Source organism: Ranitomeya variabilis, chromosome 5, assembly GCF_051348905.1.
Source record: "Ranitomeya variabilis isolate aRanVar5 chromosome 5, aRanVar5.hap1, whole genome shotgun sequence".
Classification (NCBI taxonomy): Eukaryota; Metazoa; Chordata; class Amphibia; order Anura; family Dendrobatidae; genus Ranitomeya; species Ranitomeya variabilis.
Window position 1 is genome coordinate 115,480,049 of NC_135236.1, and position 27,200 is coordinate 115,507,248.

Here is a 27,200-nt window from a genome sequence, read left to right on the forward strand (position 1 = left end):
CAGCAGAGATTGAAGCAGGTTAGCATGGTGTGCTTAGGAACTAGAGAATATTAAACTATAGTCTGGGATAATAATCCGAAGGCACATTTGTGTGTCCTGATGAGCCTTAAAAGACCTAAGGAGATAAAGTAACATGCTGGGAAATTTGCAAAGCCTGATGTGGAACACAGCAGAGGCTAGTGGATCGAGGTGAGGAGAGCCGAAACCTGGACCTGGACAGGTGTGTAACACCTTGCTGTAATATCTGTAAACTCTTTTGCATCCTCCTCTACTCAGGAGCTGTGGTAGGATCAGACCATATTCCTGAATTGTCAGACCCGGCCATTACACAGTACATAGGAGCATACAAACATTTTTTAAAACATCCAATAGTGGAATTTTTTTTTACCCCAAGATCTATTGATTAAATAATACTTTGTTGGTGGGACAACCCCTTTAATTTTGGATGCAGTTTATGCTGTGAAATCTAGTGACAGATCCCCTATAAGGTATAAACGGTATGCAATAAGCTCTCTTTAGAGGTGGCCACTAATGATGAGCGAGTGTACTCGTTGCTCGGGTTTTCCCGAGCACGCTTGGGTGACCTCCGAGTATTTATGACTGCTCGGAGATTTAGTTTTCCTCGCAGCAGCTGGATGATTTGCAACTGTTAGGCCTCTTTCACACTTCAGTTGTTTGGCGTCAGTCGCTTCCGACATAGTGACGGATCGACGGATCCGTCACAATTGTTGAGAAAACGGTTCCAACGGATCCGTTTTTTTGACGGATCTGTTACTTGGGGGCTGTCTGGGAAAAGTATCTACTTTTTGGAGCATGCGCAATTGAAAAAACGGATTGGGGCGACGGATCCGCCGAAATGACGGTCGCGATGGATCCGTCGCCCATAGGCGGCCATTCTATGGAATGACGGACGCGACTGATCCGCCGCGAACCGTCATTTCGGCGTTGACAAAAACGTTTCAATGTCCGTCTATGTCTAGACAACGTCCACCAAATTTCGACGGATCCGTCGCATGACGGATGGAACTGACGACCATCCATCACAATCCATCGCCAATGCAAGTCTATGGGAAAATAACGGATCCGCCAAAAAAAATGACGGATCCGTTATTTGAGGAAACTGGCGGTTTTAGACTGACGCCAAACAACTGAAGTGTGAAAGAGGCCTTAGGGTACCGTCACACAGTGGCATTTTCATCGCTACGATGGCACGATTCGTGACGTTCTAGCGATATCGTTACGATATCGTAGTGTCTGACACGCTACTGCGATCCGGATCCCCGCTGAGAATCGTACGTCGTAGCAGATCGTTTGAAACTTTCTTTCGTCGTCTAGTGTCCCGCTGTGGCGGCATGATTGCATCGTGTGACACAGGTTGTATACGATGTGCGCACAGTAACCAACGGCTTCTACATCGCAAATACGTCATGAAATTATCGCTCCAGCGCCGTGTATTGCAACGTGTGACCGCAGTCTACGACGCTGGAGCAATAATCATACGACGCTGCAACGTCACGAATCGTGCCGTCGTAGCGATGAAAATGGCACTGTGTGACGGTACCCTTAGACAGTTTGATTACATGTGGGGATTCCCTAGCAACCAGGCAACCAACACATGTACTCAGGCTGAGTAGTAGCTGTAAATCATTCAGCCAAGGTGATGAAAACTAAATCTCCGAACACTAACAAATAGTCGGAGGTCACCCGAGCAACGAGTACACTCGCTCATCACTAGTGGCTACTGTTGTCAGAAAAGAAAACTATGATGGCCATAAAGCATATATTGGAAATTAATCAGTAGGTATTTCTCTTCCTTTAAAAATGAATAAAAATAGAACTTGATATTCACGTGTTGGAACAATTAAAAATATACATATAGCTATATATCTCAGTGTACATTAACAAGAATAATAATAATAAATATATTTGTATGCATGAATTGTCTATCACATTGCCTGTGCGTCTGCAGCAGTAAAACAATATATGAGCAGGTTTTTCCTTTAGGACGGCAGCTCCTTCTATGTATTACATCAGCATTTCGGCAGCCATTGGATAATACAGTGTCTGCATTTATCCCATAAAAAAAAATCAAGTAATAGGATAAGCGGCTGCGCTCCTAACGTTGCATGTTATTGCCTCGATGAACCATGCGAAGATCTATAGTTCCCCCTCATTTGAATGTAACATGGCGAGTCAATGACACTAGTGTGGAAGTCTGCGCCAAATTATCCGCCGTCCTCATTGGGTGTCGTCTTCTTCCTAGTGCAGAGCAGTGAGCGGCTGCCTAAATTGGAAGCTTTCCCTTCTGACAAATCACATCAGAGAAGTGAATAACTACACCTCATACACACGGCTCAGAGACAATAAATGTTACAGCCGTACAATGAGGAGAAATGAGACATCTCATTCCCACGGGACACAAAATACATCTCAGCTTATGACAAGTTGTTAGCGTTATGGATAGCATCTGCCTCGGCCTTTATCATGTTCTAAATTTGTTTTCCCCCGATCACTGCGCTGCCCGATATTAGGATTTTGAAATGTGAGTCAGAATCCTCTCTCTCTACATTATCGCCTCGCTGAAGTTGAAGTGTATCAGATATATTATTGCTTATTTTTAATATGCCTTAAAAAGGGAAGAGGAGGCAGAAGAGCCGAGCTGAAATCGGATAAAAAAACATGAGCACAGATAAATTAATGCTGTGATTATGCTTATCAGTGAATTAAATCTACATAGTATACCATAAGTTGATGCAAACTTAGTGGGAGCGAGTCTGCATGCAATAATAGCCGAAAAATGGAGTATTATCTTTGTTGGGGCTCATTATGCATTGCAAATCCTGGATGAATCACGGGTTACTGCTTGTTTCCCGGCAGTGGAATATTGTCTTCCTACTATACATTTGCTCTTAGAATTCTCATATTCTTTTAAAGGTTGTATTTTCTAGGTAAACCGGTGAACCATAAAAAAATTATTTTACAGCTAATTATATATAGATGTCATATACATAAAATGTAGAACAACTGTATAGCTCTATTGTATTGTATGAGTCAGGGTGGATTAAAAGGAATCTATCACCACGTTTTTCCTATCTCATCTGAGATCAGAATGATGTAGGGAAAGAGACCCTGATTCCAGTGATGTATCATTTAGTTTACTTGGTGCAACAGATGTGACAGTTTTCTCTGCTGAAGATGTAGTAGTGCTCAGAAAGTTAACCCTGTCCAAACCACTGATTGGCAGATTTCTATGCACTTTGTATATTATCAGTAAGCTGCTAATCAGTGGTTGGACCAGGAGGCACGTGGGCAGCTAGTCCAGTAGTTATAATCTTCTGCTGATAAAGCACTGGTTTTATGGAAACAACAGCACACGGCCTAATAAGTGATATATTGCTGAAATCAGTATTTCAACCCCTACTTCATGCTGCCCTTAGATTACATAGCAAAAACCTGCTGACAAATTTCCTTTAATATGGTACTGCCCAATTTGCTGTGAAAATGCTACAGGGCATTTCCAATGGAAATTTAGCAGCAAAATTCACATGTAAGATTGTACAAGTGTATGTGGCAAATTTTGTGGTGGACTTGTCAGAGGCAATTACATCAATTATGGACAGTGTAAGTCCATTATAATAGACCAGAGCTGATTTAACAATTCTGCTGGGTTTTTTTTTGGAGACAGCCAACAATCTTGTCTACAGACCCTCCTGTCACCTTGGAGCTTTAAATATGGCTACCATGATCAGGCTTGGCGCTACAAACTCCATTTGCCATATTCTGGGGTAGCCCTGGCCTTCACCCTTGAACTCCTGTATAGGGATACTGACTTACACAGGGGCCCCTGGGCTAGGGCCATGAAGTCAGTTGCTTTTCAGCAGTGCAAGCTGACAGGAAGAATTGTCAGGTAGCCGGGTCAGAACGAAGAGGTACCGGTAGTTAAAAAACCTTCAGGCAGGAGAATCGTCTGTAAACAAGTCAAAGTACAAATCAGGAATATCCACTAAGACACATGATCTGTCCTGGTTTGCATGGCTCCCTCACCCCTATCCTGGTTTGTATGGCCCCCCCCCCATCAGAAAAACATTAAAAAAAATCCTACTTAATTTCCATACGCTCCCGTGCTGCATCTTGTTCCGATGCCAGCAGCTGCAGCAGCCAGGCAATCACGTGTGCCCGCTACTAAATGGAATGAATATTCACTGCACTCCACGCACATAGGAGTGGAGAGCAATGATTGCCCGGCTGCTACAGGAAGCCGGCAGGTGTGACTACTGTGCCCGCTATTAAAGAGAAAATAATATTCACTGTGTATTGCTATTTCCTGCCAAAAATTCCCACCAAAACCGCCGCCATTGCAGCACCATGTGGCGTGCAGGAGGAGTGGGGCATATCGTCGTGGGAGTAGCTTGGAAGAATGGCGCGAAATATGCCCATCAACGAGGAAGGTCCACCTCCTAGTTTGGGATGGTGGAGGAAGAAGGAACCGCCCTCTGGACGAGGAGGAGCAGGAATCACCGTACGCCACGAGGCAGGATCTGGTTGGCAGCATGGCAAGCGGAGGTCGCCCGGAAGAGGGTGACAAAACCCGCACCAGTCCCAGCCAATGGGAGCCGAGTGAACCCTTACCAGGCTGTGTGGACCAGGAGATCCTTGGGGCGGAAGTGGAGGAACTATGCCGTCAGCTCCGCAACCTGTGTCAGCGTGCGGCCGCTACCAGCGAGGGGCCACGTCATCATCAGGTGCCAACATCTCAGTCTGCGGAAGAGGAGATCAATGCCGAAGATGCGGCAGAAGCAGGTGACAATGCCAACCCTGCCCCGGTAGTTGAGGAGTCCCTGCTAGTGGACGTGGGTTCGCCCCCGCCGCGACCACCCGGATGGGTGTGTAGCCCCATTGAGTGCGAGAGACCTTGGGAGACTCTAAAGACCACCGACGTTCCGTTGCAGCCTATCAGACAGCCCGTAAACCTCCAGGGGGAGTGGATGACCTTTAAGTGGACCCGCGCTACTACCAACCTGATCAGGTTCCCAGAGGAGACCCAGGCAGAGGGAGAGAGTATTGAGGTCATCCTCCAGCGAGAATATCGCCAACAGTTACGTCAGCAGGAGGAGGAATGGGCCCGCAAGAAGGAACTCCGACGTCAGGCTGAGCGGGAGAAGGACCTCCAGGCTGAGGCTCGGGTCAGACAAACGGCTGAAGAGGACCGAGGCCCGCAGTGCTACGGAGTCATCAGCACCTTCCGCTTACAGTGAGGTTGGGGTTTCATTAAGGAGCCCGGTCTTGCTCTGGAGGTGTTTGTGAACAGACGGGATGTGGAGGCGCATCTCATCGAAGGATACCCAGGCCGGGATCTTTACCCGGGGGACCGCGTTTGGTACACTAGTCACTGGGGAGACAAAGGGTGGTATGCTCTGCATGTGCATAAGTACAAACCAGAAATAACTGTGCCACCATCTTGCGACTCTCCACCGGGGCCAGTGGCCCTCGCTCCGATCTCTCTGTGCGCCAAGTGCCTGCGAACCATTACCACAAGGAGAACTGTGCGTACACAGACCCCTATCCAGGGTGTGGATGCACTCTATGTTGGAGCAGGTGGTGGTCAGCACCCACAGGGGCCTCCTCCTGAATCGCAAGAATAAACCTCGGAGAACCAAAAACTGTAAATAGTTAACTGTTTGCTTTCCTGTTTTGCTGCTTTAAACCCGTCTAGGGTTAATCCTTAAAGGGATCCCTTCGTTTACCCGGGATCCCTATTGTTTCAAGTTAAGTTTTCCACTTTTTCTAAAAGACTGCCGAATCATGGACGGTGAATGGTTCACAAACTGTCGCTGTATATAGTTTGCACCTTCTTAAAGGTGCTCTCTACTGGTTATTAGTGTTGAGCGATACCTTCCGATATGCAAAGGTATCGGTATCGGATTGGATCGGCCGATTTCCAAAAAATATCGGATATTGCCGATACCGATACCCGATACCAATGCATATCAATGGGACACAAAATATCGTAATGGTTCCCAGGGTCTGAAGGAGAGGAAACTCTCCTTCAGGCCCTGGGATCCATATTCATGTATAAAATAAAGAATAAAAATAAAAAATATTGATATACTCACCCCTCCGATGGCCCCGGTTCTCACCGGTCCAAGCGTCTTCCTCCGTTCCTAAGAATGCAGAGTGAAGGACCTTTGATGACGTCGCGGCTTGTGATTGGTCGCGTGACCACTCATGTCAATCACAAGCCGCGACGTCATCGAAGGTCCTTCACTCGCTGCATTCTTAGGAACGGAGGCACCGCTAAGAGACAGGGTCCGCCGGAGGGTTGAGTATATCAATATTTTTTACTTTTATTATTTATTTTTTGCATGAATATGGATCCCAGGGCCTGAAGGAGATTCTCCTCTCCTCCAGACCCTGGGAACCATACGCACCGCACACTTCCGATTCCGATTTCCGATATCGCAAAAATATCGGAACTCGGTATCGGAATTCCGATACAGCAAATATCGGCCGATACCCGATATTTGCAGTATCGGAATGCTCAACACTACTGGTTATACAAAGAAGAGCTTTTTTTGAAGAGACTGTTCCTGATTACAGCGTGAAAGTTCTTGCTTTAAACTGACTTGCAAACTGATTGTTTGCACTACCTCAGAAGAGACTTGGTTTCCTCTTAAAGGGAATGTTAGTTGTTGCACTTCGCCTAAAAGTGATAATGTTGCCTTAAATAGTTAGATAGTAATAATGTTCTTACATAGTGATAGTATGTAGTTAGAAGTAGAAATGTTAATGATGTTCTTTGAATAAAATCGAAGTTAAATTAATTATTAGAATTGATGAGAGAAAGCTAAAGAAAGATGCAGTAGGCCCGTAGGGGTAGACAGATAGTCCTGCATACGTGAGTAAGTGAAAGAGAAATGAAGAGAATGTTGATTTGCACTTGTGAAGTTTTATAGTATACCTTTAGTGGGTACACGCCCTTAAAGGAGAGATACTGTTTTGTATTTAGTAGGTAGCATACCCGTATGGGTAATAATGGTTATTCATAGTTAGTTAATTAATAGGTGTTATTTAAAATCATAACATAATGTAAATATGTTCTTGTTTGTAACGTTCAAGTGTCCTCACCTCCCATAAAGGGAAGCATTGTTATATTTACTTGTTTACAGCATTCCAAAAAATGTGTATGTCTTTTTGCTAACATGTATTGTTGTTCTTCTTTTCCCAGTCCGGGAGTACTGGATTTAACAGGGGGAATGCAGCGCCCCAGAGTCCTGGTCGTTGCAGTAATGTCGCTCTTCCACCAGGGGGAGTGATGTTACGTCTGATGGTACTAAAGGAGTTCACCTTGCTAGGTATCACAGTCACACACTACACTTTACACTCCAGTCCACCAGGGGGGGCAAAGCTTCTATCTACTAGGGCACTCCTCACACATGGGTAAAACTGGTGGGTTGGATAGGAAGTTAGAGAGAGAAGCAGACTGGGCTTCGACCAGATAACATCGAGGGAGAAGCAGCCTGGGTTTGACCCAGAGAGGTCCTGTCAGGGGTGGGATCCTGACAGAGGCCTAGCAAGAGATAGAACATTACGGAGCTGCGCCTGCACATCATTGCGGCAGCATCCTAAGAAAGGACACGAAGTGAAGTATATTGTGGAGAGTGAGAACCGAAGTCACAGCACAAGGAGATAATACCGGGAGGAGTCCTGCCCCGAGATCGGCAGCCTTCTTCCAAGGCACGTAGCCGGTGGCCGGAACACCGAGGGAGTACTGACTCTACGCATTACTCCAGACAATGGCAGGACAGTCAATTCCAAGTTGGCTGCCCAACCTAAATACCTAAGAAGACACGGAGGCAATTGTGGGAAAGGGGCGTCTCTAGGGTCCCTATAAATTAACTCCAGGCCTTCCCCGTCATACGGGTTGTCCTATCCATATCATCTGGGGGACAGAGAGAGATAACATCAGAAACATCTACAAAGGTTGTGAGGACTTTCCCGTGGTGCTCAGCAGGGAGGTACTACAACACACAGGCGCTAGTAGGAAGGCTACTGATTTCCTCCTGGCTAAGAGGACTCTGGATGTGCCTTCGGACCGTCCGAACTCAGACAGCCCTGTGAGCGGTACTCTGGACTGCGGACTCTGAAGTCTTAAGTAAAAGGTAAAGAGACTGCAACCTTTGTGTCCTCGTTATTCACCGCGCCTTACAACGACCACTATCATCATCCACCCACTTTGAGAAGCCCTGGGGACATACTTCACCTGTGGGAAGGTATACCATCTGGCTGCCATTCCATCACCCCAGCGGACCCCCAGCAGCGCCGGTCACCCTGACCGAATACCACAGGTGGCGTCATGAACACCGTACAAACTTACACCTTTAATTGGGCGCCCCTCAACAGGGCCACGAACTGGGTCGGGCCACCTTGACATCCCCAGAACCGAGACCGAGGGACCCGGTGCCGAGTACTCCATTGCCCTACACATGGGGGCGCTCCATGAGTGCAGTGAATATTCATTTCTCTTCAACAGTGAGCATAGGAGTTAGCCGCATCAGCCGGCTCTAGCCTCCTGTGATCTGCTGCTCCATCGCTGCTGCTCCCAGTCCGTCATGTTGGACTCTGACTCGAGTTAAAGCCGAGGGGGGCTTTTTCAGCATAAAAAATGTGCTGAAAAACTGGGCTTATACTCGAGTATATATGCTAAGTCTTTGGTCTTGGATGCTCGTTGTTCGAACCAAGCAATTCCTAATACTTGCATGCCTGTTTCGAGTAACGAGTATAATGGGAGTCAATGGGAAATCCAAGGTTTTTTACAGCAGACTCAACAAAGAGGTCTGGAGGGCAGTGAAAAATGTTTGAATGGATGGGAAAAGTGCTGAATGAAAGAGTACAGCATGAGGAAGACCTCTGGAAGGATCTCTGACTTCCAGATTGCTGCTGAGAACAATGGTGTCATACTTTTACTAAACACTCCAGACCGCCGAAAAATTGATTTTTACATGAGAAAATAAATATTTTTTCATATATAATGACTTTAAGGAATTTAAAAAGGATTTAAAAAAATATAATTCAACTTAATTATCGCCTTTCTGATATCAGTTGTAATATTCCGTCCATGTGATCATGAATGGAATATTACATCATCGCGATCGCCTGCACACAAGGGGGGTGCGCGGGTGATCTTCGCCGGGTGTCAGTTGATTCTGACAGCTGACACCTGGCACTAGGTGCCAGGAATGGTCACAGACCGCTCCCGGAATTGTAACCTCCGAAATGAACATGATCGCAATTTTTTTCACATAGACGCCAGAGAGCAGTATGCATGATACCTAATAGTAGGTCTCCGATAAATAGCCATCCCCAAATTCTGTTTCTTAGAGTGGGTCTATAATGAACCTTTCCTATGTCCATGAACTCAGATCCTGATGTGGTTTACAAATTCTTAACCTGTCCTAAAACACAGTCAAATCCCTGGGCTATGAGAATAAATTTCAGACAATCCTTGGAGATGTAGCCAAGTGGTCCAAAAAATCCCCTTGGCTCATACCAGAAGACCAACACTGGAGATTAACAAATCTATTTGTAATGAATAATTCATTATAATTAATTATTAATATTTGGAGATTCAATTTCTTTGATTCCATTTTTCAGGATTCTATTGATTATATTGAGTTTGTAGAAAAAATGTATATATTCACCTTTTTTCACTTGTTGCACTGTGTGCGTTACCCCACCAAGTGAAAACATGATGCCAATCACTGTCCTCAGATTGGCCTTAGTATTGGGATGGAGTGACTGGTAATGAAAGAAAAGAGAACTGGCTTGGAGAACGGACAGCAAAGACAAAAGAGGAGGTGAGTGTAAAGAGGTTTTATTTGTTATTTTTTTAGCCCCTCATGGCAATTGGAGCACTTTTGTTTCAGACAGAATGTATTTGAATCTACAGAATTTGAGCAAATCTGCCCAAATTTCAAGAGATTCACTCATTTTCAACCAATTGTATTAAAGTTGGGGGGCCTGTGGGTGACTTTTGGAAGCCTTGTGATATTTTCACGTTAAGGCCAGCAAGCTTTAAGTTAAGGTCACTGTGATAACCACAGCAGTCAATAAAGCAATATATTAAAGCGATTGTACTTCTGGAATCACAAGTACACCTCTGTTACTCCAGAAAACTCCACTGTACATATTAAAGTAAAAATGCAAAATAAGCCCCCCAAAAACCCTCAAAAACAATCTGTTCTTTATCTGCAAATTGTCAGGAATCAGTGGCTGCCGAAATGTATGCAAATACTATGTCATCATCATCATCTTTTTAATTGATACAAATGTTCCTTTTATTTATAAGCACAGTAAGTACAAGTCCTTACAAGTATGTTTTTTCTTCCCTCTCTTTCGTGCTTTGTCTCAAAACAATGAAGAATGCTTCCTCCATGTTATCTAGTGGATTGAGATATATAGCTCTCAATAAGAGACATGAAATGACAGTTCTCTATGTGTGATACATTTTAATGTCTAACTCAAATAAAGTAAAAGTGATGACAAATAGAAGCTTTCAAGACAAGGAGACCCGTGCAGTCCTGAAAGCTTGTTATTTGTCATCACTTTTATTCTTGTTAGCCATTATTGAAGTGTTACAAGTAGAGGACTGGCGCTACGGATCTCATACTGAGAACCATATATTTCCACCCTATAATGAAAACTCTCAATCTTCACTACATATACTCTCTCATCCCCGGTGTGATGGGATGACACTTATTCTCATACTTGAGCCTTGCTTGTCCTTTATATAAGGTAATTGTATAACCATCAATTCCAGGATACACTTCTATTAGTGGAACCATTTTATATCTAGAGCAACAATATTTCCCCTCCAGGCAAGTGTCAGCAAGAGGCAATTCCATATCTCAAAAGATTTGAGCCCGAATTTGTGTAATGTCTTCAGGGCCAACCCAGATTTGCCCAGGGATGGTCACCAAACTCAAAGAAAGTCTATTAAAGAACTCCTAAAATAAATCACATCAGTTTGCAGCCTATTAGTAAACATGGTAGATGGTGCTTCTTGTGAAGCTATTACCCAAGGGCCTAAAATCACCCAGAGCCAAACCTACACACACACGGAAGTTCATAGAAGATTTATCAATATAAATCTAGGAAGACAGTAAGTTGCATGTATGGAGCGGTGGACAAGATTGCTGTTTTTTTGGGTTTTATTTAAAGAATTTCAGGAAAATTTGAATTTCTTTTCATGCGATTGTCAACTACCTAATTTTTCACTTTGAGCTAGTTTTGATATATCTCTTCCAAACATGTTAGCGTGTTGATTCATAGATGACAAGAGTCACAAATTTGCAATGACTATTTTAGTTTTCCCTAAATAATCTTGGCCAAATCTTGGATGTACTAGGTTAAAAACAGGTAAAGTTTCCTCAAACATATGGCTGGTCACATTGAGGGCATTATGGATTTGGACTGGATTTAGGGTATTCCCAGGAGGGACTGGAGGTGAGACGTAATATCTCTATTTTGCCAAGATCAATGTTGGTAAGTATCTGTTCATTGTATACATTGATATTATGCATAGCTTCAATTTGTTCATGAGACATAATTTTACATTTTTTGGTCCAAATGCAAAATCTGTAACAGTACAATTTGATTTAATTGGCTATGTAACCTTAAGGGTAATTGGAGAAAACAGCAGCTGGCCAGACATTTATAAGACATACTGCATGCAACCACTCAGATGAATAGCTATCTATGTAATGGAGGTGGATGCTTGAGTCCACTATATCAGGAGCCACTCACACAGACTACCTTTCCATTCTGGTTCACAGAGTGACTCCTCACCTTTGGTTGATCAAACACAAAGAAAGGAACCAGAACACATGTTGGTAGAAGTGCAATATGTAGGTGGACATTCACAACGTTGTGATTTAGCACACTAAACCTAGAATCAAAACAAAATGAACAATTACCCTGCAGTAAGCAAATAAATCACTAAATAGTAATAGATAATGTAAATAACATGAAGTATTTAGTTGACACTATATTGATAAAGAGAGCGTAAAAGCATGGTGTACCCAATCAGGATGGTCCCTAACTCTTATAATTCACCTTACAGTTATGACTGAGCCCTAACATTCACACGGGGTGAACAAGCCAGGGGAGATGTTAAACCTGTACACCACAGGTAAATATACAGACTACACAAATCCCTAACCTTACCCTGATTTCTCCCCGCCTGACTACAGAGGGTGGCTTGCATGTTAATGACCAGGCAAATTTTTACAATTCTGACCCCTGCCCCTTTATGAGGTTATAACTCTGGAATGCTTCAACAGATCCCGGTGATTCTGACACTGTTTTCTCAAGACATATTGTCCTTCATGATAGTGGCAAAATTTCTTTGATATTACCTGCGTTTATTTGTGAAAAAATTGGAAATTTGGCAAAAATGTTGAAAATTTCGCAATTTTCCAAATTTGAATTTTTATGCCCTTAAGTCACAAAGATAAGTCACACAAAATACTTAATAAATAACATTTCCCACATGTCTCCTTTACATCACCACAATTTTGTAAACAAAATTTTTTTTGTTAGGAAATTATAAGGGTTAAAAGTTGACCAGCAATTTCTCATTTTCACAGCACCATATTTTTTTTAGGGACCACATCACATTTGAAGTCATTTTGTGGTCTATATGATAGAAAATATTCAAGTGTGACACCATTCTAAAAACTGCACCCCTCAAAGTGCTCAAAACCACATTCAAGAAGTTCATTAACCCTTCAGGTGTTTCACAGGAATTTTTGGAATGTTTTAAAAAAATGAACATTTAATTTTTTTTCACCAAAAATTTACTTCAGCTCCAATTTGTTGAATTTTACCAAGGGTAACAGGAGAAAATGGACCCCAAAAGATGTTTTACAATTTGTCCTGAGTACCCAGATACCCATACGTAGGGGCAAACCACTGTTTGGGTGCATGGCAGGGCTTGGACGGGAAGGAACGCCATTTGACTTTTCAATGCAAAATTAGCTGGAATTGAGATGGGACGCCATGTTGCGTTTGGAGAGCCACTAATGTGCCTAAACATTGAAACCCCCCACAAATGACACCATTTTGGAAATTAGACCCCCTGAGAAACTTATCTAGATGTGTGGTGAGCACTTTGTCCCACCAAGTGCTTCACAGAAGTTTATAAAGGTAGAGCCCTAAAAATAAAAAATAATATTTTTTCACATAAATGAAATTTTTGCCTCTAATTTTTTATTTTCCCAAGGTTACCAGAAGAAATTGCACCCCAAAAGTTGTTGTGCAATTTGTCCTGAGTACGCTGATACCCAACATGTGGGGGGAACCACCGTTTGGGCGCATGGCAGAGCTCGGAAGGGAAGGAGCGCCATTTGGAATGCAGACTTAGATGGATTGGTCTGCAGGCATTACATTGCATTTGCAGAGCCTCTGATGTACCTAAACAGTAGAAACCCCCACAAGTGACCCCATATTGGAACCTAGACCCCCAAGAAACTAATATGTATGTGTTGGGAGAACTTTGAACCCCCAAGTATTTCACTACAGTTTATAACGCAGAGCCGTGAAAATAAAAAATCATTTTTTCCTACAAAAATGGTATTTAGCCCCCAAAATGTTTATTTTCCCTATGGTAACAAGAGAAATTGGACCACAGAAGTTGTTTTGGAATTTGTCCTGAGTACGCTAATACCCCATATGTTGGGGTAAACCCCTGTTTGTGCGCACAGGAGAGCTCGGAAGGGAAGGAGCACTGTTTTACTTTTTCAACGCAAAATTGGCTGAAATTGAGATCAGACACCATGTCGTGTTTGGAGAGCCCTGATGTGCCTAAACAGTGGAAACCCCCAATTCTAACTGAAACCCTAACTCAAACACATCCCTAACCCTAATCCCAACCACACCCCTAACCCCAACTCCAACACACCCCTAACCCTAATCCCAACCATAACCCTAAACACACCCCTAACCCTGACACACCCATAACCCTAATTCCAACTGTAAATGTAATCCAAACCCTAACCCTAACCCCAACCCTAGCCCTAACCCTAGCCCTAATCCTTCCCCTAACCCTATCCCTAACCCTAGCCCTAACTCTAACCCTAGCCCTAACACTAGCCCTAACCCTAGCCCTAACCCTAACCCTAACCTTAGCCCTAACCCTAGCCCTAACCCTAATGGGAAAATGGAAATAAATACATTTTTTTATTTTTTTATTTTTCCCTAACTAAAGGGATGATGAAGGGGGGTTTGATTTACTTTTATAGTGGTTTTTTAAGTGGATTTTTATGACTGGCAGCCGTCACACGCTAAAAGATGCTTTTTATTGCAAAAAATATTTTTTTTTGCGTTACCACTTTTTGAGAGCTATAATTTTTCCATATTTTGGTCCACAGAGTCATGTGAGGTCGTGTTTTTTGCGGGATGAGTTGACATTTTCATTGGTAACATTTTCGGGCACGTGACATTCTTTGATCGCTTTTTATTCCGATTTTTGTGAGGCAGTATGAACAAAAAACATGAATTTCTTTTGGGGGGGGCGCTTAAACCGTTCTGCATTTGGTAAAATGGATGAAGCAGTTTAATTCTTCGGGTCAGTACGATTACAGCGATACCTCATTTATATATTTTTTTAAGTTTTGGGCGCTTTTATACGATAAAAACTAGTTTATAGAAAAAATAATTATTTTTGCATCACTTTATTCTGAGGAGCATAACTTTATCATTTTTTTTATGGTGACTCGTTTTTTGCGGGACAAGATGACGTTTTCAGCGGTACCATGGTTATTTATATCCGTCTTTTTGATTTTTAATAAAGCATTGTTTTTTGCCTCATTTTTTTTTACGGTGTTCACTGAAGGGGTTAACTAGTGGGACAGTTTTATAGGTCGGGTCGTTACGGACGTGGCGATACTAAATATGTGTACTTTTATTGTTTTTTTTAAATTTAGATAAGGGAATGTATTTATTGGAACAATATACAGTATATATATTTTTTTTATTTATTTAGGATTATTTTTTTTTTTACACATGTAAATATTTTTTTTTTTACTTTTTTACTTTGCCCCAGGGGGGTACATTACAGTAAAGTGACAGATCGCTGATCTGATGATTTGATGTGCACTGTGTCAGATCAGCGATCATACAGGCACAGCAGGGAGGCTTCCAAGCGCCTGCTCTGAGCAGACGCTGGTAAGCCATCTCCCTGCAGGACCCGGATGCAGCCCTGCAGCCATTTTGGATCTGGTGCCTGTAGGAAGGGGACGCTCCCTGCGCGATGCTTCCCTATGCCCCCGAAACGCTGCGATCATGTTTGATCGCAGTGTGCCGGGGGTGGTCCGTGACCACTCCTGGCACATAGTGCCGGATATCAGCTGCGATAGTCAGCTGACACCCGGCCGCGATCGGCCGCGCTCCCCCCATGAGCGCAGCCGATCGCTATGACGTACTATCCGTCACTGGGAATTAAGTCCCAGGTCACCTTGATGGGATAGTACATCAAATTGGATTAAAGGGTTAAATTACCCAATTGCACTGAATGTCGGATAACCAGGGGTGTCCTTTTCTGCAACCTATCTATATACAGAGCGAAAACCAAAACCACAACAACAAAACGGAGTGCACATAGACAAAGGATGAGACACAGAGATGAAGATGTATTCACACATTCATACATGAAAGACAAAAGAAAATGAATGGAACCCCAAAGTTCCTTCTGTATACGCGAAAGCCCCCAGGGTGGTGTGGGGACATGCAAACGAACCACAGGAGAAACTATAGAGAAAACCTCAGCAAGGTAATCCTTCACTGGGGAGCCAGGACTCCAAACATCCATCTAAGGGTACTGTCACACAGTGAAATTTCCATCGCTACGACGGTACGATTCGTGACGTTCTAGCGATATCGTTACGATATCGCAGTGTCTGACACGCAGCAGCGATCAGGGACCCTGCTGAGAATCGTACGTCGTAGCAGATCGTTTGGAACTTTCTTTCATCGCTTGATCACCCGCTGACATCGCTGGATCGTTGTGTGTGACAGCGATCCAGCGATGTGTTCGCTTGTAACCAGGGTAAACATCGGGTAACTAAGCGCAGGGCCGCGCTTAGTAACCCGATGTTTACCCTGGTTACAAGCGTAAACGTAAAAAAAAAAACAGTACATACTTACATTCCGGTGTCTGTCCTCCGGCGTCTCAGCTTCTCTGCACTGTGTGAGCGCCGGCCAGCCGGAAAGCGAGCACAGCGGTGACGCGGTGACGCCACCGCTCTGCTTTCCGGCTATGGCGCTTACACAGTGGAGAGAAGCAGAACGCCGGGGACAGACACCAGAATGTAAGTATGTACTGTTTGTTTTTTTTACGTTAACGCTGGTAACCAGGGTAAACATCGGGTTACTAAGCGCGGCCCTGCGCTTAGTAACCCGATGTTTACCCTGGTTACCCGGGGACTTCGGCATCGCTCCAGCGCCGTGATTGCAAAGTGTGACCGCAGTCTACGATGCTGGAGCGATATTCATACGACGCTGCGACGTCACGAATCGTGCCGTCGCAGCGATGGAAATTTCACTGTGTGACGGTACCCTAACTTGGAATATAGCCAGCAAAGACTGCAAGTGCCAGGGGAGCTCCTCCTAAGATGTGATAGGACAAACCAAACCAGGAAGTGAAAACATCTACATAGAAGAAACACAACAAAGAAAAGGCAAGAGGATTATCAGCAGGTGGACAGACAAAAAAGGCTGTGGTCCAACACAGAGGGAAAATAAAGACCCTTATCCACCATTACTACAAAAGACTTCAACCGGTCATTGATGTTAGAGGGGGCAATACACGGTATTAAGAAATGGGGTATGTTACCTTTTGATCAGGGTCATTTGGATGTTTTGGGTTGTCATTATGATTTAAAAAGAGAAAACACAGTAGTTTGACAATAAATGGCTTCACCCAACCACTAACCATGAGTGGAGAAAACGTTTTGGTGTTATCATTCATATTCTCTGAAAAAGGCCAAGAAAGCAAAACTTCTGCAGGGTTATGTAAACTTTTGAGCACAACTGTATATACTCTGGATATTTTATTGACTTTGTTCTTCATTGGGCTCCTGTTTGGGACATCAAAATTGCTGGAATACATAGCATAATTCTACACTGTGTGCAGAATTATTAGGCAAGTTGTATTTTAGAGGATTATTTTTTATTATTGATCAACAACTATGTTCTCAATCAACTCAAAAGACTCATAAATATCAAATCTTAATATTTTTGGAAGTTGGAATGGTTTTTTTTTAGATTTGGCTATCTTAGGAGGATATCTGTTTGTGCAGGTAACTATTACTGTGCAGAACTATTAGGCAACTTAATAAAAACCAAATATATTACCATCTCACTTGTTTATTTTCACCAGGTAAACCAATATAACTGCACAACATTTAGAAATAAACATTTCTGACATGCAAAAACAAAACCCCCCCAAATTAGTGACCAATATAGCCACCTTTCTTTATGATGACACTCAACAGCCTTCCATCCATAGATTCTGTCAGTTGCTTGATCTGTTTACCATCAACATTGCGTGCAGCAGCCACCACAGCCTCCCAGACACTGTTCCGAGAGGTGTACTGTTTTCCCTCCCTGTAGATCTCACATTTTATGAGGGACCACAAGTTCTCTATGGGGTTCAGATCAGGTGAACAAGGGGGCCATGTCATTATTTTTTCTTCCTTGAGACCTTTACTGGACAGCCATGCTGTGGGGTAGTTGGAGGCATGTGATGGAGCATTGTCCTGCATGAAAATCATGTTTTTCTTGAACGATACCGACTTCTTCCTGTACCAATGCCTGAAGAAGTTGTCTTCCAGGAACTGGCAGTAGGTATGGGAGTTGAGCTTCACTCCATCCTCAAACCAAAAAGGTTCCACAAGTTCATCTTTGATGATACCAGCCCATACCAGTACACCACCTCCACCTTGCTGGCGTCTGAGTCGGAGTGGAGCTCTCTGCCCTTTACTGATCTATCCTCTGGCCCATCAAGAGTCACTCTCATTTCATCAGTCCATAAAACCTTTGAAAAGTCAGTCTTAAGATATTTCTTGGCCCAGTCTTGACGCTTTATCTTATGTTTCTTGTTTAAAGATGGTCGTTTTTCAGCCTTCTTTACCTTGGCCATGTCCCTGAGTATTGCACACCTTGTGCTTTTTGTTACTCCAGTAACGTTGCAGCTCTGAAATGTGGCAAAACTGGTGGCAAATGGCATCTTGGCAGCTTCACGCTTGATTTTCCTCAATTCATGGGCAGTTATTTTGAGCCTTTTTTGCCCAACACACTTCTTGCGACCCTGTTGGCTATTTGCCTTGAAATGCTTGATTGTTCAGTGATCACGCTTCAAAAGTTTGGCAATTTCAAGACTGCTGCATCCCTCTGCAAGACATCTCACAATTTTAGACTTTTCAGAACCTGTGAAATCTCTCTTCTGACCCATTTTGCCAAAGGAAAGGAAGTTGCCTAATAATTAAGCACACCTTATATAGGGTTTTGATGTCATTAGACAACACCCCTCCTCATTACAGAGATGAAAATCACATGATTTACTTAATTGGTAGTTGGCTCTCAAGCCTGAACAGCTTGGAGTAGGACAACATGTATAAAGAGTATCATGTGATCAAAATACAACTTGCCTAATAATTCTGCACACAGTGTATGGATCCATACCTGTAGTTTTTATTCACATGCATATTTGATGCATGGTATATATATTTTACTGTTAAAGTGTCTATCTTTTAATAAATGTAAATTGGTCCATTATGTCTGATGCGGAAGGGTAAACTATAGTTATAATTGTTTTTAATTTTGGTGCTTCACTGTGTCAATAAGATGTATTTTTACATGTATAGGTGTGCCATGCATCTATTTCTGTGCTGATTTCTCTCTTTTTGTAAACCATATGTTTACCAGGGCACAGTGACACTGGCAATTTTTACATGCCGCTGTCATAGGTTGACAGAGGTGTTTAAGTGGTTAAATTATAGCAATCAGAGAATGCGTTAACAGCTGCAGTTACTGACAGATACCAGCAATGTAACACAGCTGGTGTCTGCCTGGTGTAAAGCAGGCTCAACTCCCGCGACTGCTTCATACATCTGTAACACCGCAGGTTCCTTGTTGTTACAGTGGCATTGCTTTCCTCCTGGGGAGAGTGATGTCATGCTTGGAAGAGAGAAAGGATCTCTTTTTCCAGGTAATCACAAACATGCAACATGTTCATACTCCAGGCCAGAAGGGGGAACTCTGATCCAGCTTGTGGGTGGCTCCCCTATATATATTCTGGTCTGGAGGGGAAGTTAGTCAATGAGTGCCAGACAGCAGACTGGAGCAGTCTGAGGCAGAGAGGATAGAGAGGGGCCGTGCAGCCATGAGAGGTGCTGCAGCTCCTGGAAAGAGCAAAAGGGAAAGCAGAAAAGATTGTAGAGAGCGTGAAGGGGAAGTAAAGCACAGGAGAGTGAAGAGCTGGGGGGTAGCTGCAACTGAACTACCTCCCTACTGAGCGCAGATACCGGTATCTGGAAGACCGGTGTTGTGAGGTACTCTACGTCTCACAGCAGAAACCGTCAGGACAGCTGGATTGCAAGTCACCTGTCCACCATTGAAACCTGAGGACACAGTAGTGCATAGAGCCCGGGTCATGATAGAGACCTTGTAAAAAGGCTCGAGCAACCTGTCATACAGGTAGTGTCCTACCAACCTGGGGGACAGAGAGAAAACGTGAGGACCTTGTGGGAGGTCTAATGCAGCAAGGGACTACACCACAGCGCTAAAAGGAAGGCGTCTAACCCCACCTGGTAAAGGAGACTCCCAACTCGCTTCCAAGCCAGCTGGACCACACCTACATCCATGATCTGATACCCTGAACAGTGGCTGCCTGAAATCATCAGTAAACCAGGTAAAGAGACTGCAAACCTGTATCCTCTGTTTCCACCCTGGCGGGCGTTCCACATCCCTTATTGATCTATGATGAAAATGTTATAGGTCATTATAACATATAATGTATGGTATAGGTCATTAACAAGTGGAATCATGTCCATTATCTTAGGAAGGGGGCCCACAATCCGGAACTAGCAGAGCTTTGGGCGCAATGAATGTTCGCTGCATCCGAAGCGCTGCCTTCTATTGAACGCAGGTAAATCCGCATGTGATCACTGAACCGTGCGGATTCACCACGTCCAATACATTCTATTGGTGAAATTTCTCTGGCTGAGACTAGTGAATTATGGTTACGCTATTGTTCTGCATAAGTTGACCAACCTCATTAGAGCAGCCATTGTGTATAAAAGAAATCGCCATTTTCCACAACATATGTTTTGTCCTCACATTTATATAAAAGGGACAACATAGACACAGATTTCAGATCTTGTGCACGATTGATGGCTTTATACATTATATTACAGCTACCAGTGTGCCATCCTCATGGGATGCAGTCTTCATTTTGTCTGAAAACCAGATGTTGAGCGTGGAACAAATACAGCAAAATGTCATTTTCTCTACGTCTAGTGATGGATGACATATTATGGTCCACTGAGAACCATAAACAGCTGTGAAGGTAAAATGGAACACCAGTGACTTAGGTATCAAAACTGTTTGCAAGAAAAATTGTTCATGTTGCCCATAGCAACCAATCAGCAGTCAGTTTTTGGTTCCCTGAACTTCAAAGTGCACTCGGAAAGGTTCCTACGGGCAACAAGGGCACTCTAGTCTCAGGCTGCTCTGTTACATAGGGCTTGTAATCAGACTGCCAAGTCTTTTCTCATCTTCACTTTACTTTATCATGGGGTCACACAGTATATATAGAAAAAGCATAAATAGGTCACACATAATGGTTGACTGCGTGCTGTCGCCCGGATTAAGGTTGATTATCCATTGGGGGAATGATGACTTATTGTAATACATACATTGATAACCCCTTCCCAACATGCGCCGTATATGTACTGCTCTGCAGGAGCTGCATTCCCGCAAAGAGCAGTACAGGTACAGCGCACCGATCACAAGGTCTCACGCTAAGTGCCAAGGCGATCGGGTGTGGGTGTCAGCTCTGTGTGAGATGTCCCCACCTAAGTACAGGTGGGGACTCCCTAGCAACCAGGCAACCCCCACATGTACTTATGCTGGCTATGATGTAAATCATTCTGCTGCAGCAATGAAAACTTAATCTCCGAGCACTAAAAAATACTTGGAGGACACCCGAGCGTGCTCGGGAAATCTCAAGTAACGAGTATATTCGCTCATCACTAGTCGACACTATAGAAATAAAATGATTATTATTATTAAGATTCCCTATGATGAGGCAGATGAAGGTACTGTGGACACCGTCTGACATGTGATCTGCTCTTGGTGTTTATCTTTTTAGGATTTTAAGATTGCATAAAAGTGCAGTCGGCCACAGTTTTGTACACTTCTGAAAAGAAGGATACCGCTGACCAAAGGCCAGATGGTGTCCAGTGCGGTGCCTCAGTGTCCTGGTCGTCGCAGTGATGTCATTATCCTTTCAGGGGATAAGTGATGTCATGTCTGAAGGCAATGAAAGACAACCACATTCAGGTATTACACACATGCAACATGTTCACACTCCAGACCAGAAGGGGGAGCTCTAAGCCTGTTTAGGGTAAACTCCCCTATTTACATCCTGATTTGGAGAAAAAGAGTTCAGTTCCTGTCAGGCAGAGAGAAGGAGAGGAGCTCTGCTGGCATGATGTGCTGCAACTCCTGGGAAAAGACACTAAAAGGTGAATATACTGCAGATAGTGTGCAGGAAAGCGGAGTATAGGAGAGAAATACCAGAGGGAGAACAGCCAGGAACAAGCTGCTCCTTTCTGAGGTGCAGAAGCCGGTAGCCAGATACACCGAGGGAGTAACTGTCTCTAAGCCTTGCTCCAGAGACCGGCAGGACAGTCAATTCCAAGTTGGCTGCCCGACCTTAATACCTAAGAAGACACGGAGGCAAATTGTGGGAGAGGGGTGTCTCTAGGGTCCCTATAAATAAGCTCCAGGCCTACCCAGTCATACGGGTTATCCTATCCATACCATCTGGGGGACAGAGAGAGAGAGAACATCAGAAATATCCACGAAAGTTGTGAGGACTATCCCGTGGTGCTCAGCAGGGAGGTACTACAACACACAGGCACTAGCAGGAAGGCTACTGATTTCCACCTGGATAAGGGGACTCTGGAATTGCCTTCAGACCGACCGGACCCTGCCTGCCCTGTCATCTGGAGCTCCAGGCTGAGGATACCATCTGAAGTCTTCAGTAAACAAGGTAAAAGACTTCAAACCTGTCTCCTCGTTCTTTATTGCACCTTGCCCATATATAAACTCTTTTACTGGACACCCCTGAGGGCAACGGACCGGGTCAGCCACCGTGACATCCCCCGAACCACAGGACCCGGTGCTGAGTACCCCATTGCCCTACTTAGGGGGCGTTCCATTTTGGCGTCATGAACAGGATGTACTTAAGCCTGAAAAATCGGGTCATGTGCGCCTAAGAACTGTATGTGAACTGCGACTTGCTTAAAGACTGTGTGTTGCAAATTGCCGCCAAAATCCGCCATTGCCACGCCGTGTGGAGCGCGAGGGGAGGAGTCATAGCTTTGTGGGTGGAGCCAGCCAAAAAGAGCGCGAAGCAAGAAGACAGGTGCCGTGCTGCTGCCTGGAAAGCCGGAAGTAGAGATGCTGCAAAGCGCCGAGTCCGGAGAGGAACCCTGACTTCCACCAGGTTAGCAGAGGGAAGGAGCGGCCATGTCCGATCCGGGAGGGGAAGTAGCAGCGGTCGCAGCTGCAGACTTAGAAACGCCCGCAGGCCCCGCAATAGGTGCAGCCGCAGGCCTCATACCGCCGCCGGGTCCCGCAGAGCTTGCCGCCCCCATCAGCCAGCCGGACACCACCACGGCTGCTGCGGCCATAATGCCCTTCTCCATGCTATACATACCTGGAGCAGCCTGGCTCCCACGATACTCGCATACATTAACTGACTTTAAGGAAGGGATCTGCAGCCTGCTTGAGTTGTATCCCTTGACAGAGCCTCAGAAATTTCACATGGTAACGGGCCAACTGTTTGGAGCGGCTCTGAGAGAAGTGAAGTCCTGGCCCGCTGCGGATAAGAGAACTGCGCAGCAGGTCTTTGCAAAGCTTAAAACCACCTGTGACACCCGCACCACTACAGAAATTAAATTGACTTTCTATGGGTGCAAGCAGAGGCCGCAGAATAGCTTACGGGACTATGCCCTTAATCTCCAGGAGGCACTGCGGGCAATCAAGCAGGATGATCCAAACAGCATGCAAGATGAGGATAAACTCTTAAAAGAGCGGTTCATTGGGGGGCTCCTGTGCAGTCACCAAAGGGCCCAACTGCACCTCCTGGCCATGCAGAATCCTGACCTGACCTTTGCGCAATTTAAAGACAAGGCCATCCAAGTGCTACAGGAGCGACAGCCCAGCCGTGCAGTACTTCCTAGGCGTCAAGCCCTCACATACCACCAGGAGGTGGCGCCAGATGCTCAAGTTTCTGCCGAGGCCGATGCTCAGATCCTGGAAGACGATTCCCCTGCAGGACTACGCCTCCAGATGCAGGAGCTGACCAAGAGCGTTGCTGCCTTAGCTCGGACCGTGCAGGCCCTACAGGAGGCCCCCAAGGAGAAGATCAAGCTGGCTTCCGGACGGGAGGGTGTTCCCTGGCGACGACAGGAGGATCCCGCCGACCAGAGGCAGAGATGACGATCGCTTTCATCAGGACGGACGACCCATCTGCTGCCGCTGCAACCAGGTGGGCCACATTGCAAGGTACTGTCATTTAAAATGAGCAACCCCTGGGGCAGAGGGCCGACCCCCAGGAGTAGGATGACCAGGTCCGCAAAACTGGAGAGTCAAGTACATTGGAGGACGACCTGTTCTCCCCATTGTGATCGACGGTATTCCCATGAACGCTCTGTTGGACACCGGTTCTCAGGTAACAACTATGCCTTACATCCTTTATAAACATTATTGGGAGGACACCGAAATTACTCGTGGCCCTAATGATGATTTCACCATAATAGCCAGTAACGGTCAGCCATTGCCACAAGTGGGGTACAAAGAGGTCACCATTAAAGTGGGGTGGGTAGAATTGAATGCCCAAGGAATTGTAATTGTTGATATTGACCGATGTGAATGTAACCCCATGATGACCATTGGTACTAATGTCATAGAAAACTGTTTGGCAGAGGTTATTGTCTTGTTACAGCAGGTGGCAGAAACAGCTGGTCACAGTGAACAACGTGCCCTGCAGAAAGAAATCAGAGCTCTGATGCAGAGACAGCAGGTAGAACTGACTGGTGGAGAAATTGGCCGTGTCACAGTGAGTGATTCAATCCCCATTGCAATACCCCTCAGGAGTAAAATGTTAATATGGTGTTGGGCAGCAATAGGCCTCAGAGGTAAAGACTACCAGGCCCTGGTAGAACCTGCGTATTCAGATAGTAGGCCCACCCTCCTGACAGCCAGAGGGGTGGTTGAAGTCTGCAAGGGGAGGGTGACAGTAGGTGTCCTTAACTGTGGAAAGGAAGAGGTCCACCTAACCAAATATGCCACACTTGCTAAATTGTTTGCTGTTGATAATAATGTGATACAGGCAACAGAACCCTTGGTCCCGTCCAACCAGGCGGAGGACAATGGCTCTGCAGGGCAAATGGAAGATTGGTGTCAGAAATTGCACGTGGGCACTGACTCTACCCCATCGCACCAAAAACAAGGAGCTTACAGGGTGGTTCATGAGTATGAGCGGGTATTCAGCAAGCACCCCCTAGATTTTGGGCAGGTAAAAGGGATTCAACATCATATCCCCACGGGAGATCATCCACCCATTAAAGAGAGATACCGTCCTGTACCCCGAGCTCATTATCAGTGTGCCAAAGACATTTTGCGAAAGATGAAGGAGGCTGGGGTAGTGAGAGACAGTTGTAGCCCCTGGGCAGCTCCATTAGTCCTCATCAGGAAGAAGGATGGCATGATGAGGATATGTGTTGATTATAGGCAGATAAATCACATTACACATAAAGATGCATACCCACTGCCCAGAATAGAAGAGTCCTTAGCTGCTTTAAAATCTGCTAACTACTTCTCTACCTTGGATCTCACCAGTGGGTACTGGCAGGTTCCTGTAGCAGAGGCGGACAAGGAAAAGATGGCCTTCACCACACCGATGGGTCTCTGTGAATTCAACTACATGCCATTCGGACTGTGCAACGCCCCAGGAACGTTCCAGAGGATGATGGAGTGCTGTCTTGGACACAAGAACTTTGAAACCGTATTGCTATATCTGGACGATGTCATTGTTTTCTCCAAGACTTATGAGGACCACCTGAAGCACCTGGCCGAGATGTTCAAAGCCCTGTCCAACTTTGGCCTAAAGGTAAAACCGTACAAATGCCATCTGTTGAAGCCCAAAGTGCAGTACCTGGGCCATGTAGTGAGTGCCGAAGGGGTGGCCCCAGACCCTGACAAGGTCACTGTGATCAGAGACTGGCCGAAGCCCAGCAACCTCCATGAAGTCCGGGCAGTTCCTCGGGTTGGTAGGCTACTACAGGAGGTTTATCAAGGACTTCACCAAGAAAGCCGCGCCATTGCAAGACCTGTTGGGCCAATCCAAGAAAACCAAGATTAAGAATACCCCATTTGAATGGAACGACGAACTGGATGGATCCTTCACTTGTTTGAAGTTGGCGCTGACGGGAGAAGAGGTACTGGCCTACCCTGAATATGACCAACCGTTTGTGCTGTATACGGATGCCAGCAACATGGGACTGGGAGCCGTGTTGTCCCAGGTCCAGAAAGGCAAAGAGAGGGTAATTGCTTACGCCAGCAGGAAACTTCGTCCCACTGAAAGGAACCCTGACAACTTTAAGTTCCTTTAAGCTGGAGTTCCTCGCCATCGTTTGGGCAGTGACGGAGAGGTTCAAGCACTACCTGGCCTCTGCAAAATTCACCGTCTTCACGGACAACAATCCACTGATACACTTGGACACAGCAAAACTTGGTGCCTTAGAGCAGCGGTGGATGGCCCGGTTGTCCAATTACGATTTCACCATCAAGTACCGGGCAGGGCACAAGAATGCGAATGCCGATGCATTGTCCAGGATGCCCAACTTGCCAGAAGACTCGGAAGCACTAGGAGAAATAGAGTTGCCAGCTTTCCATCGCCCCAAGGCCACTCAGTATTCCCATCATGTGGGGAACAGGCGCAAGAACAAGCAGGACGCCACGCTGAATCCCCTGCCCCACCACGGATGGGCAGAGACCCAGGACAGTGACCCCGCGGTCCGTCGGGTGAAAGAGCTCCTGACGCAGGCAGGTTCACACCCTGGCCCGGATGACCCACAAGAGACGCAACAACTGTGGAAGGGGAGAGGCAAACTGTTTATTTACGATGGTAAGCTGTGCCGAAGAAGCATCGACCCACGCACTCATGAGTTGGTATGGCAGATAGTAGTCCCAAGACAAGATGCACCAATGGTTCTGGAAGCATACCACGATGGAGCAGGACACTTCGGATGGAGGAAGTTGGAGAGTCTACTCCGTGGAAGGTTCTGGATTGGCATGAAGAAAGCCATCGAAAAGTGGTGCCGAGAGTGTGGCCCATGTAGCCTACGCAGGAAGGACCGTGACAGCCAAAGGGCTCCTCTGCAGCCTATCATCACCAAGCGGCCGCTTGAACTGGTCGCGCTAGATCACGTAAAGCTAACACCCAGCCGGTCAGGCTATGTCTACGCTCTAACCATCGTGGACCACTACTCTAGATTTCTGGTAGTTGTGCCTGTCAAAGATCTGACGGCTAGGACAGTAGCCAAAGCCTTCCAGCAGTACTTCTGTAGACCACACGGGTACCCAGAGAAGGTACTGACTGATCAGGGACCAGCATTTGAAGCGGAAGTGTTCCAGGAATTCTGCAATTTATACGGGTGTAAGAAGATCAGAACGACACCGTATCACTCACAAACCAACGGATGTGCTAGAAGATGAACCAAGTGGTAATCGACTTACTGAAGACCTTGCCTGTGGAGGAACGGAACTTATGGCCAGCAAAGTTGCCTGACTTGGTAGACATGTACAACCACATCCCAGTGAATTCCACCAACTGCACTCCAGCATACCTG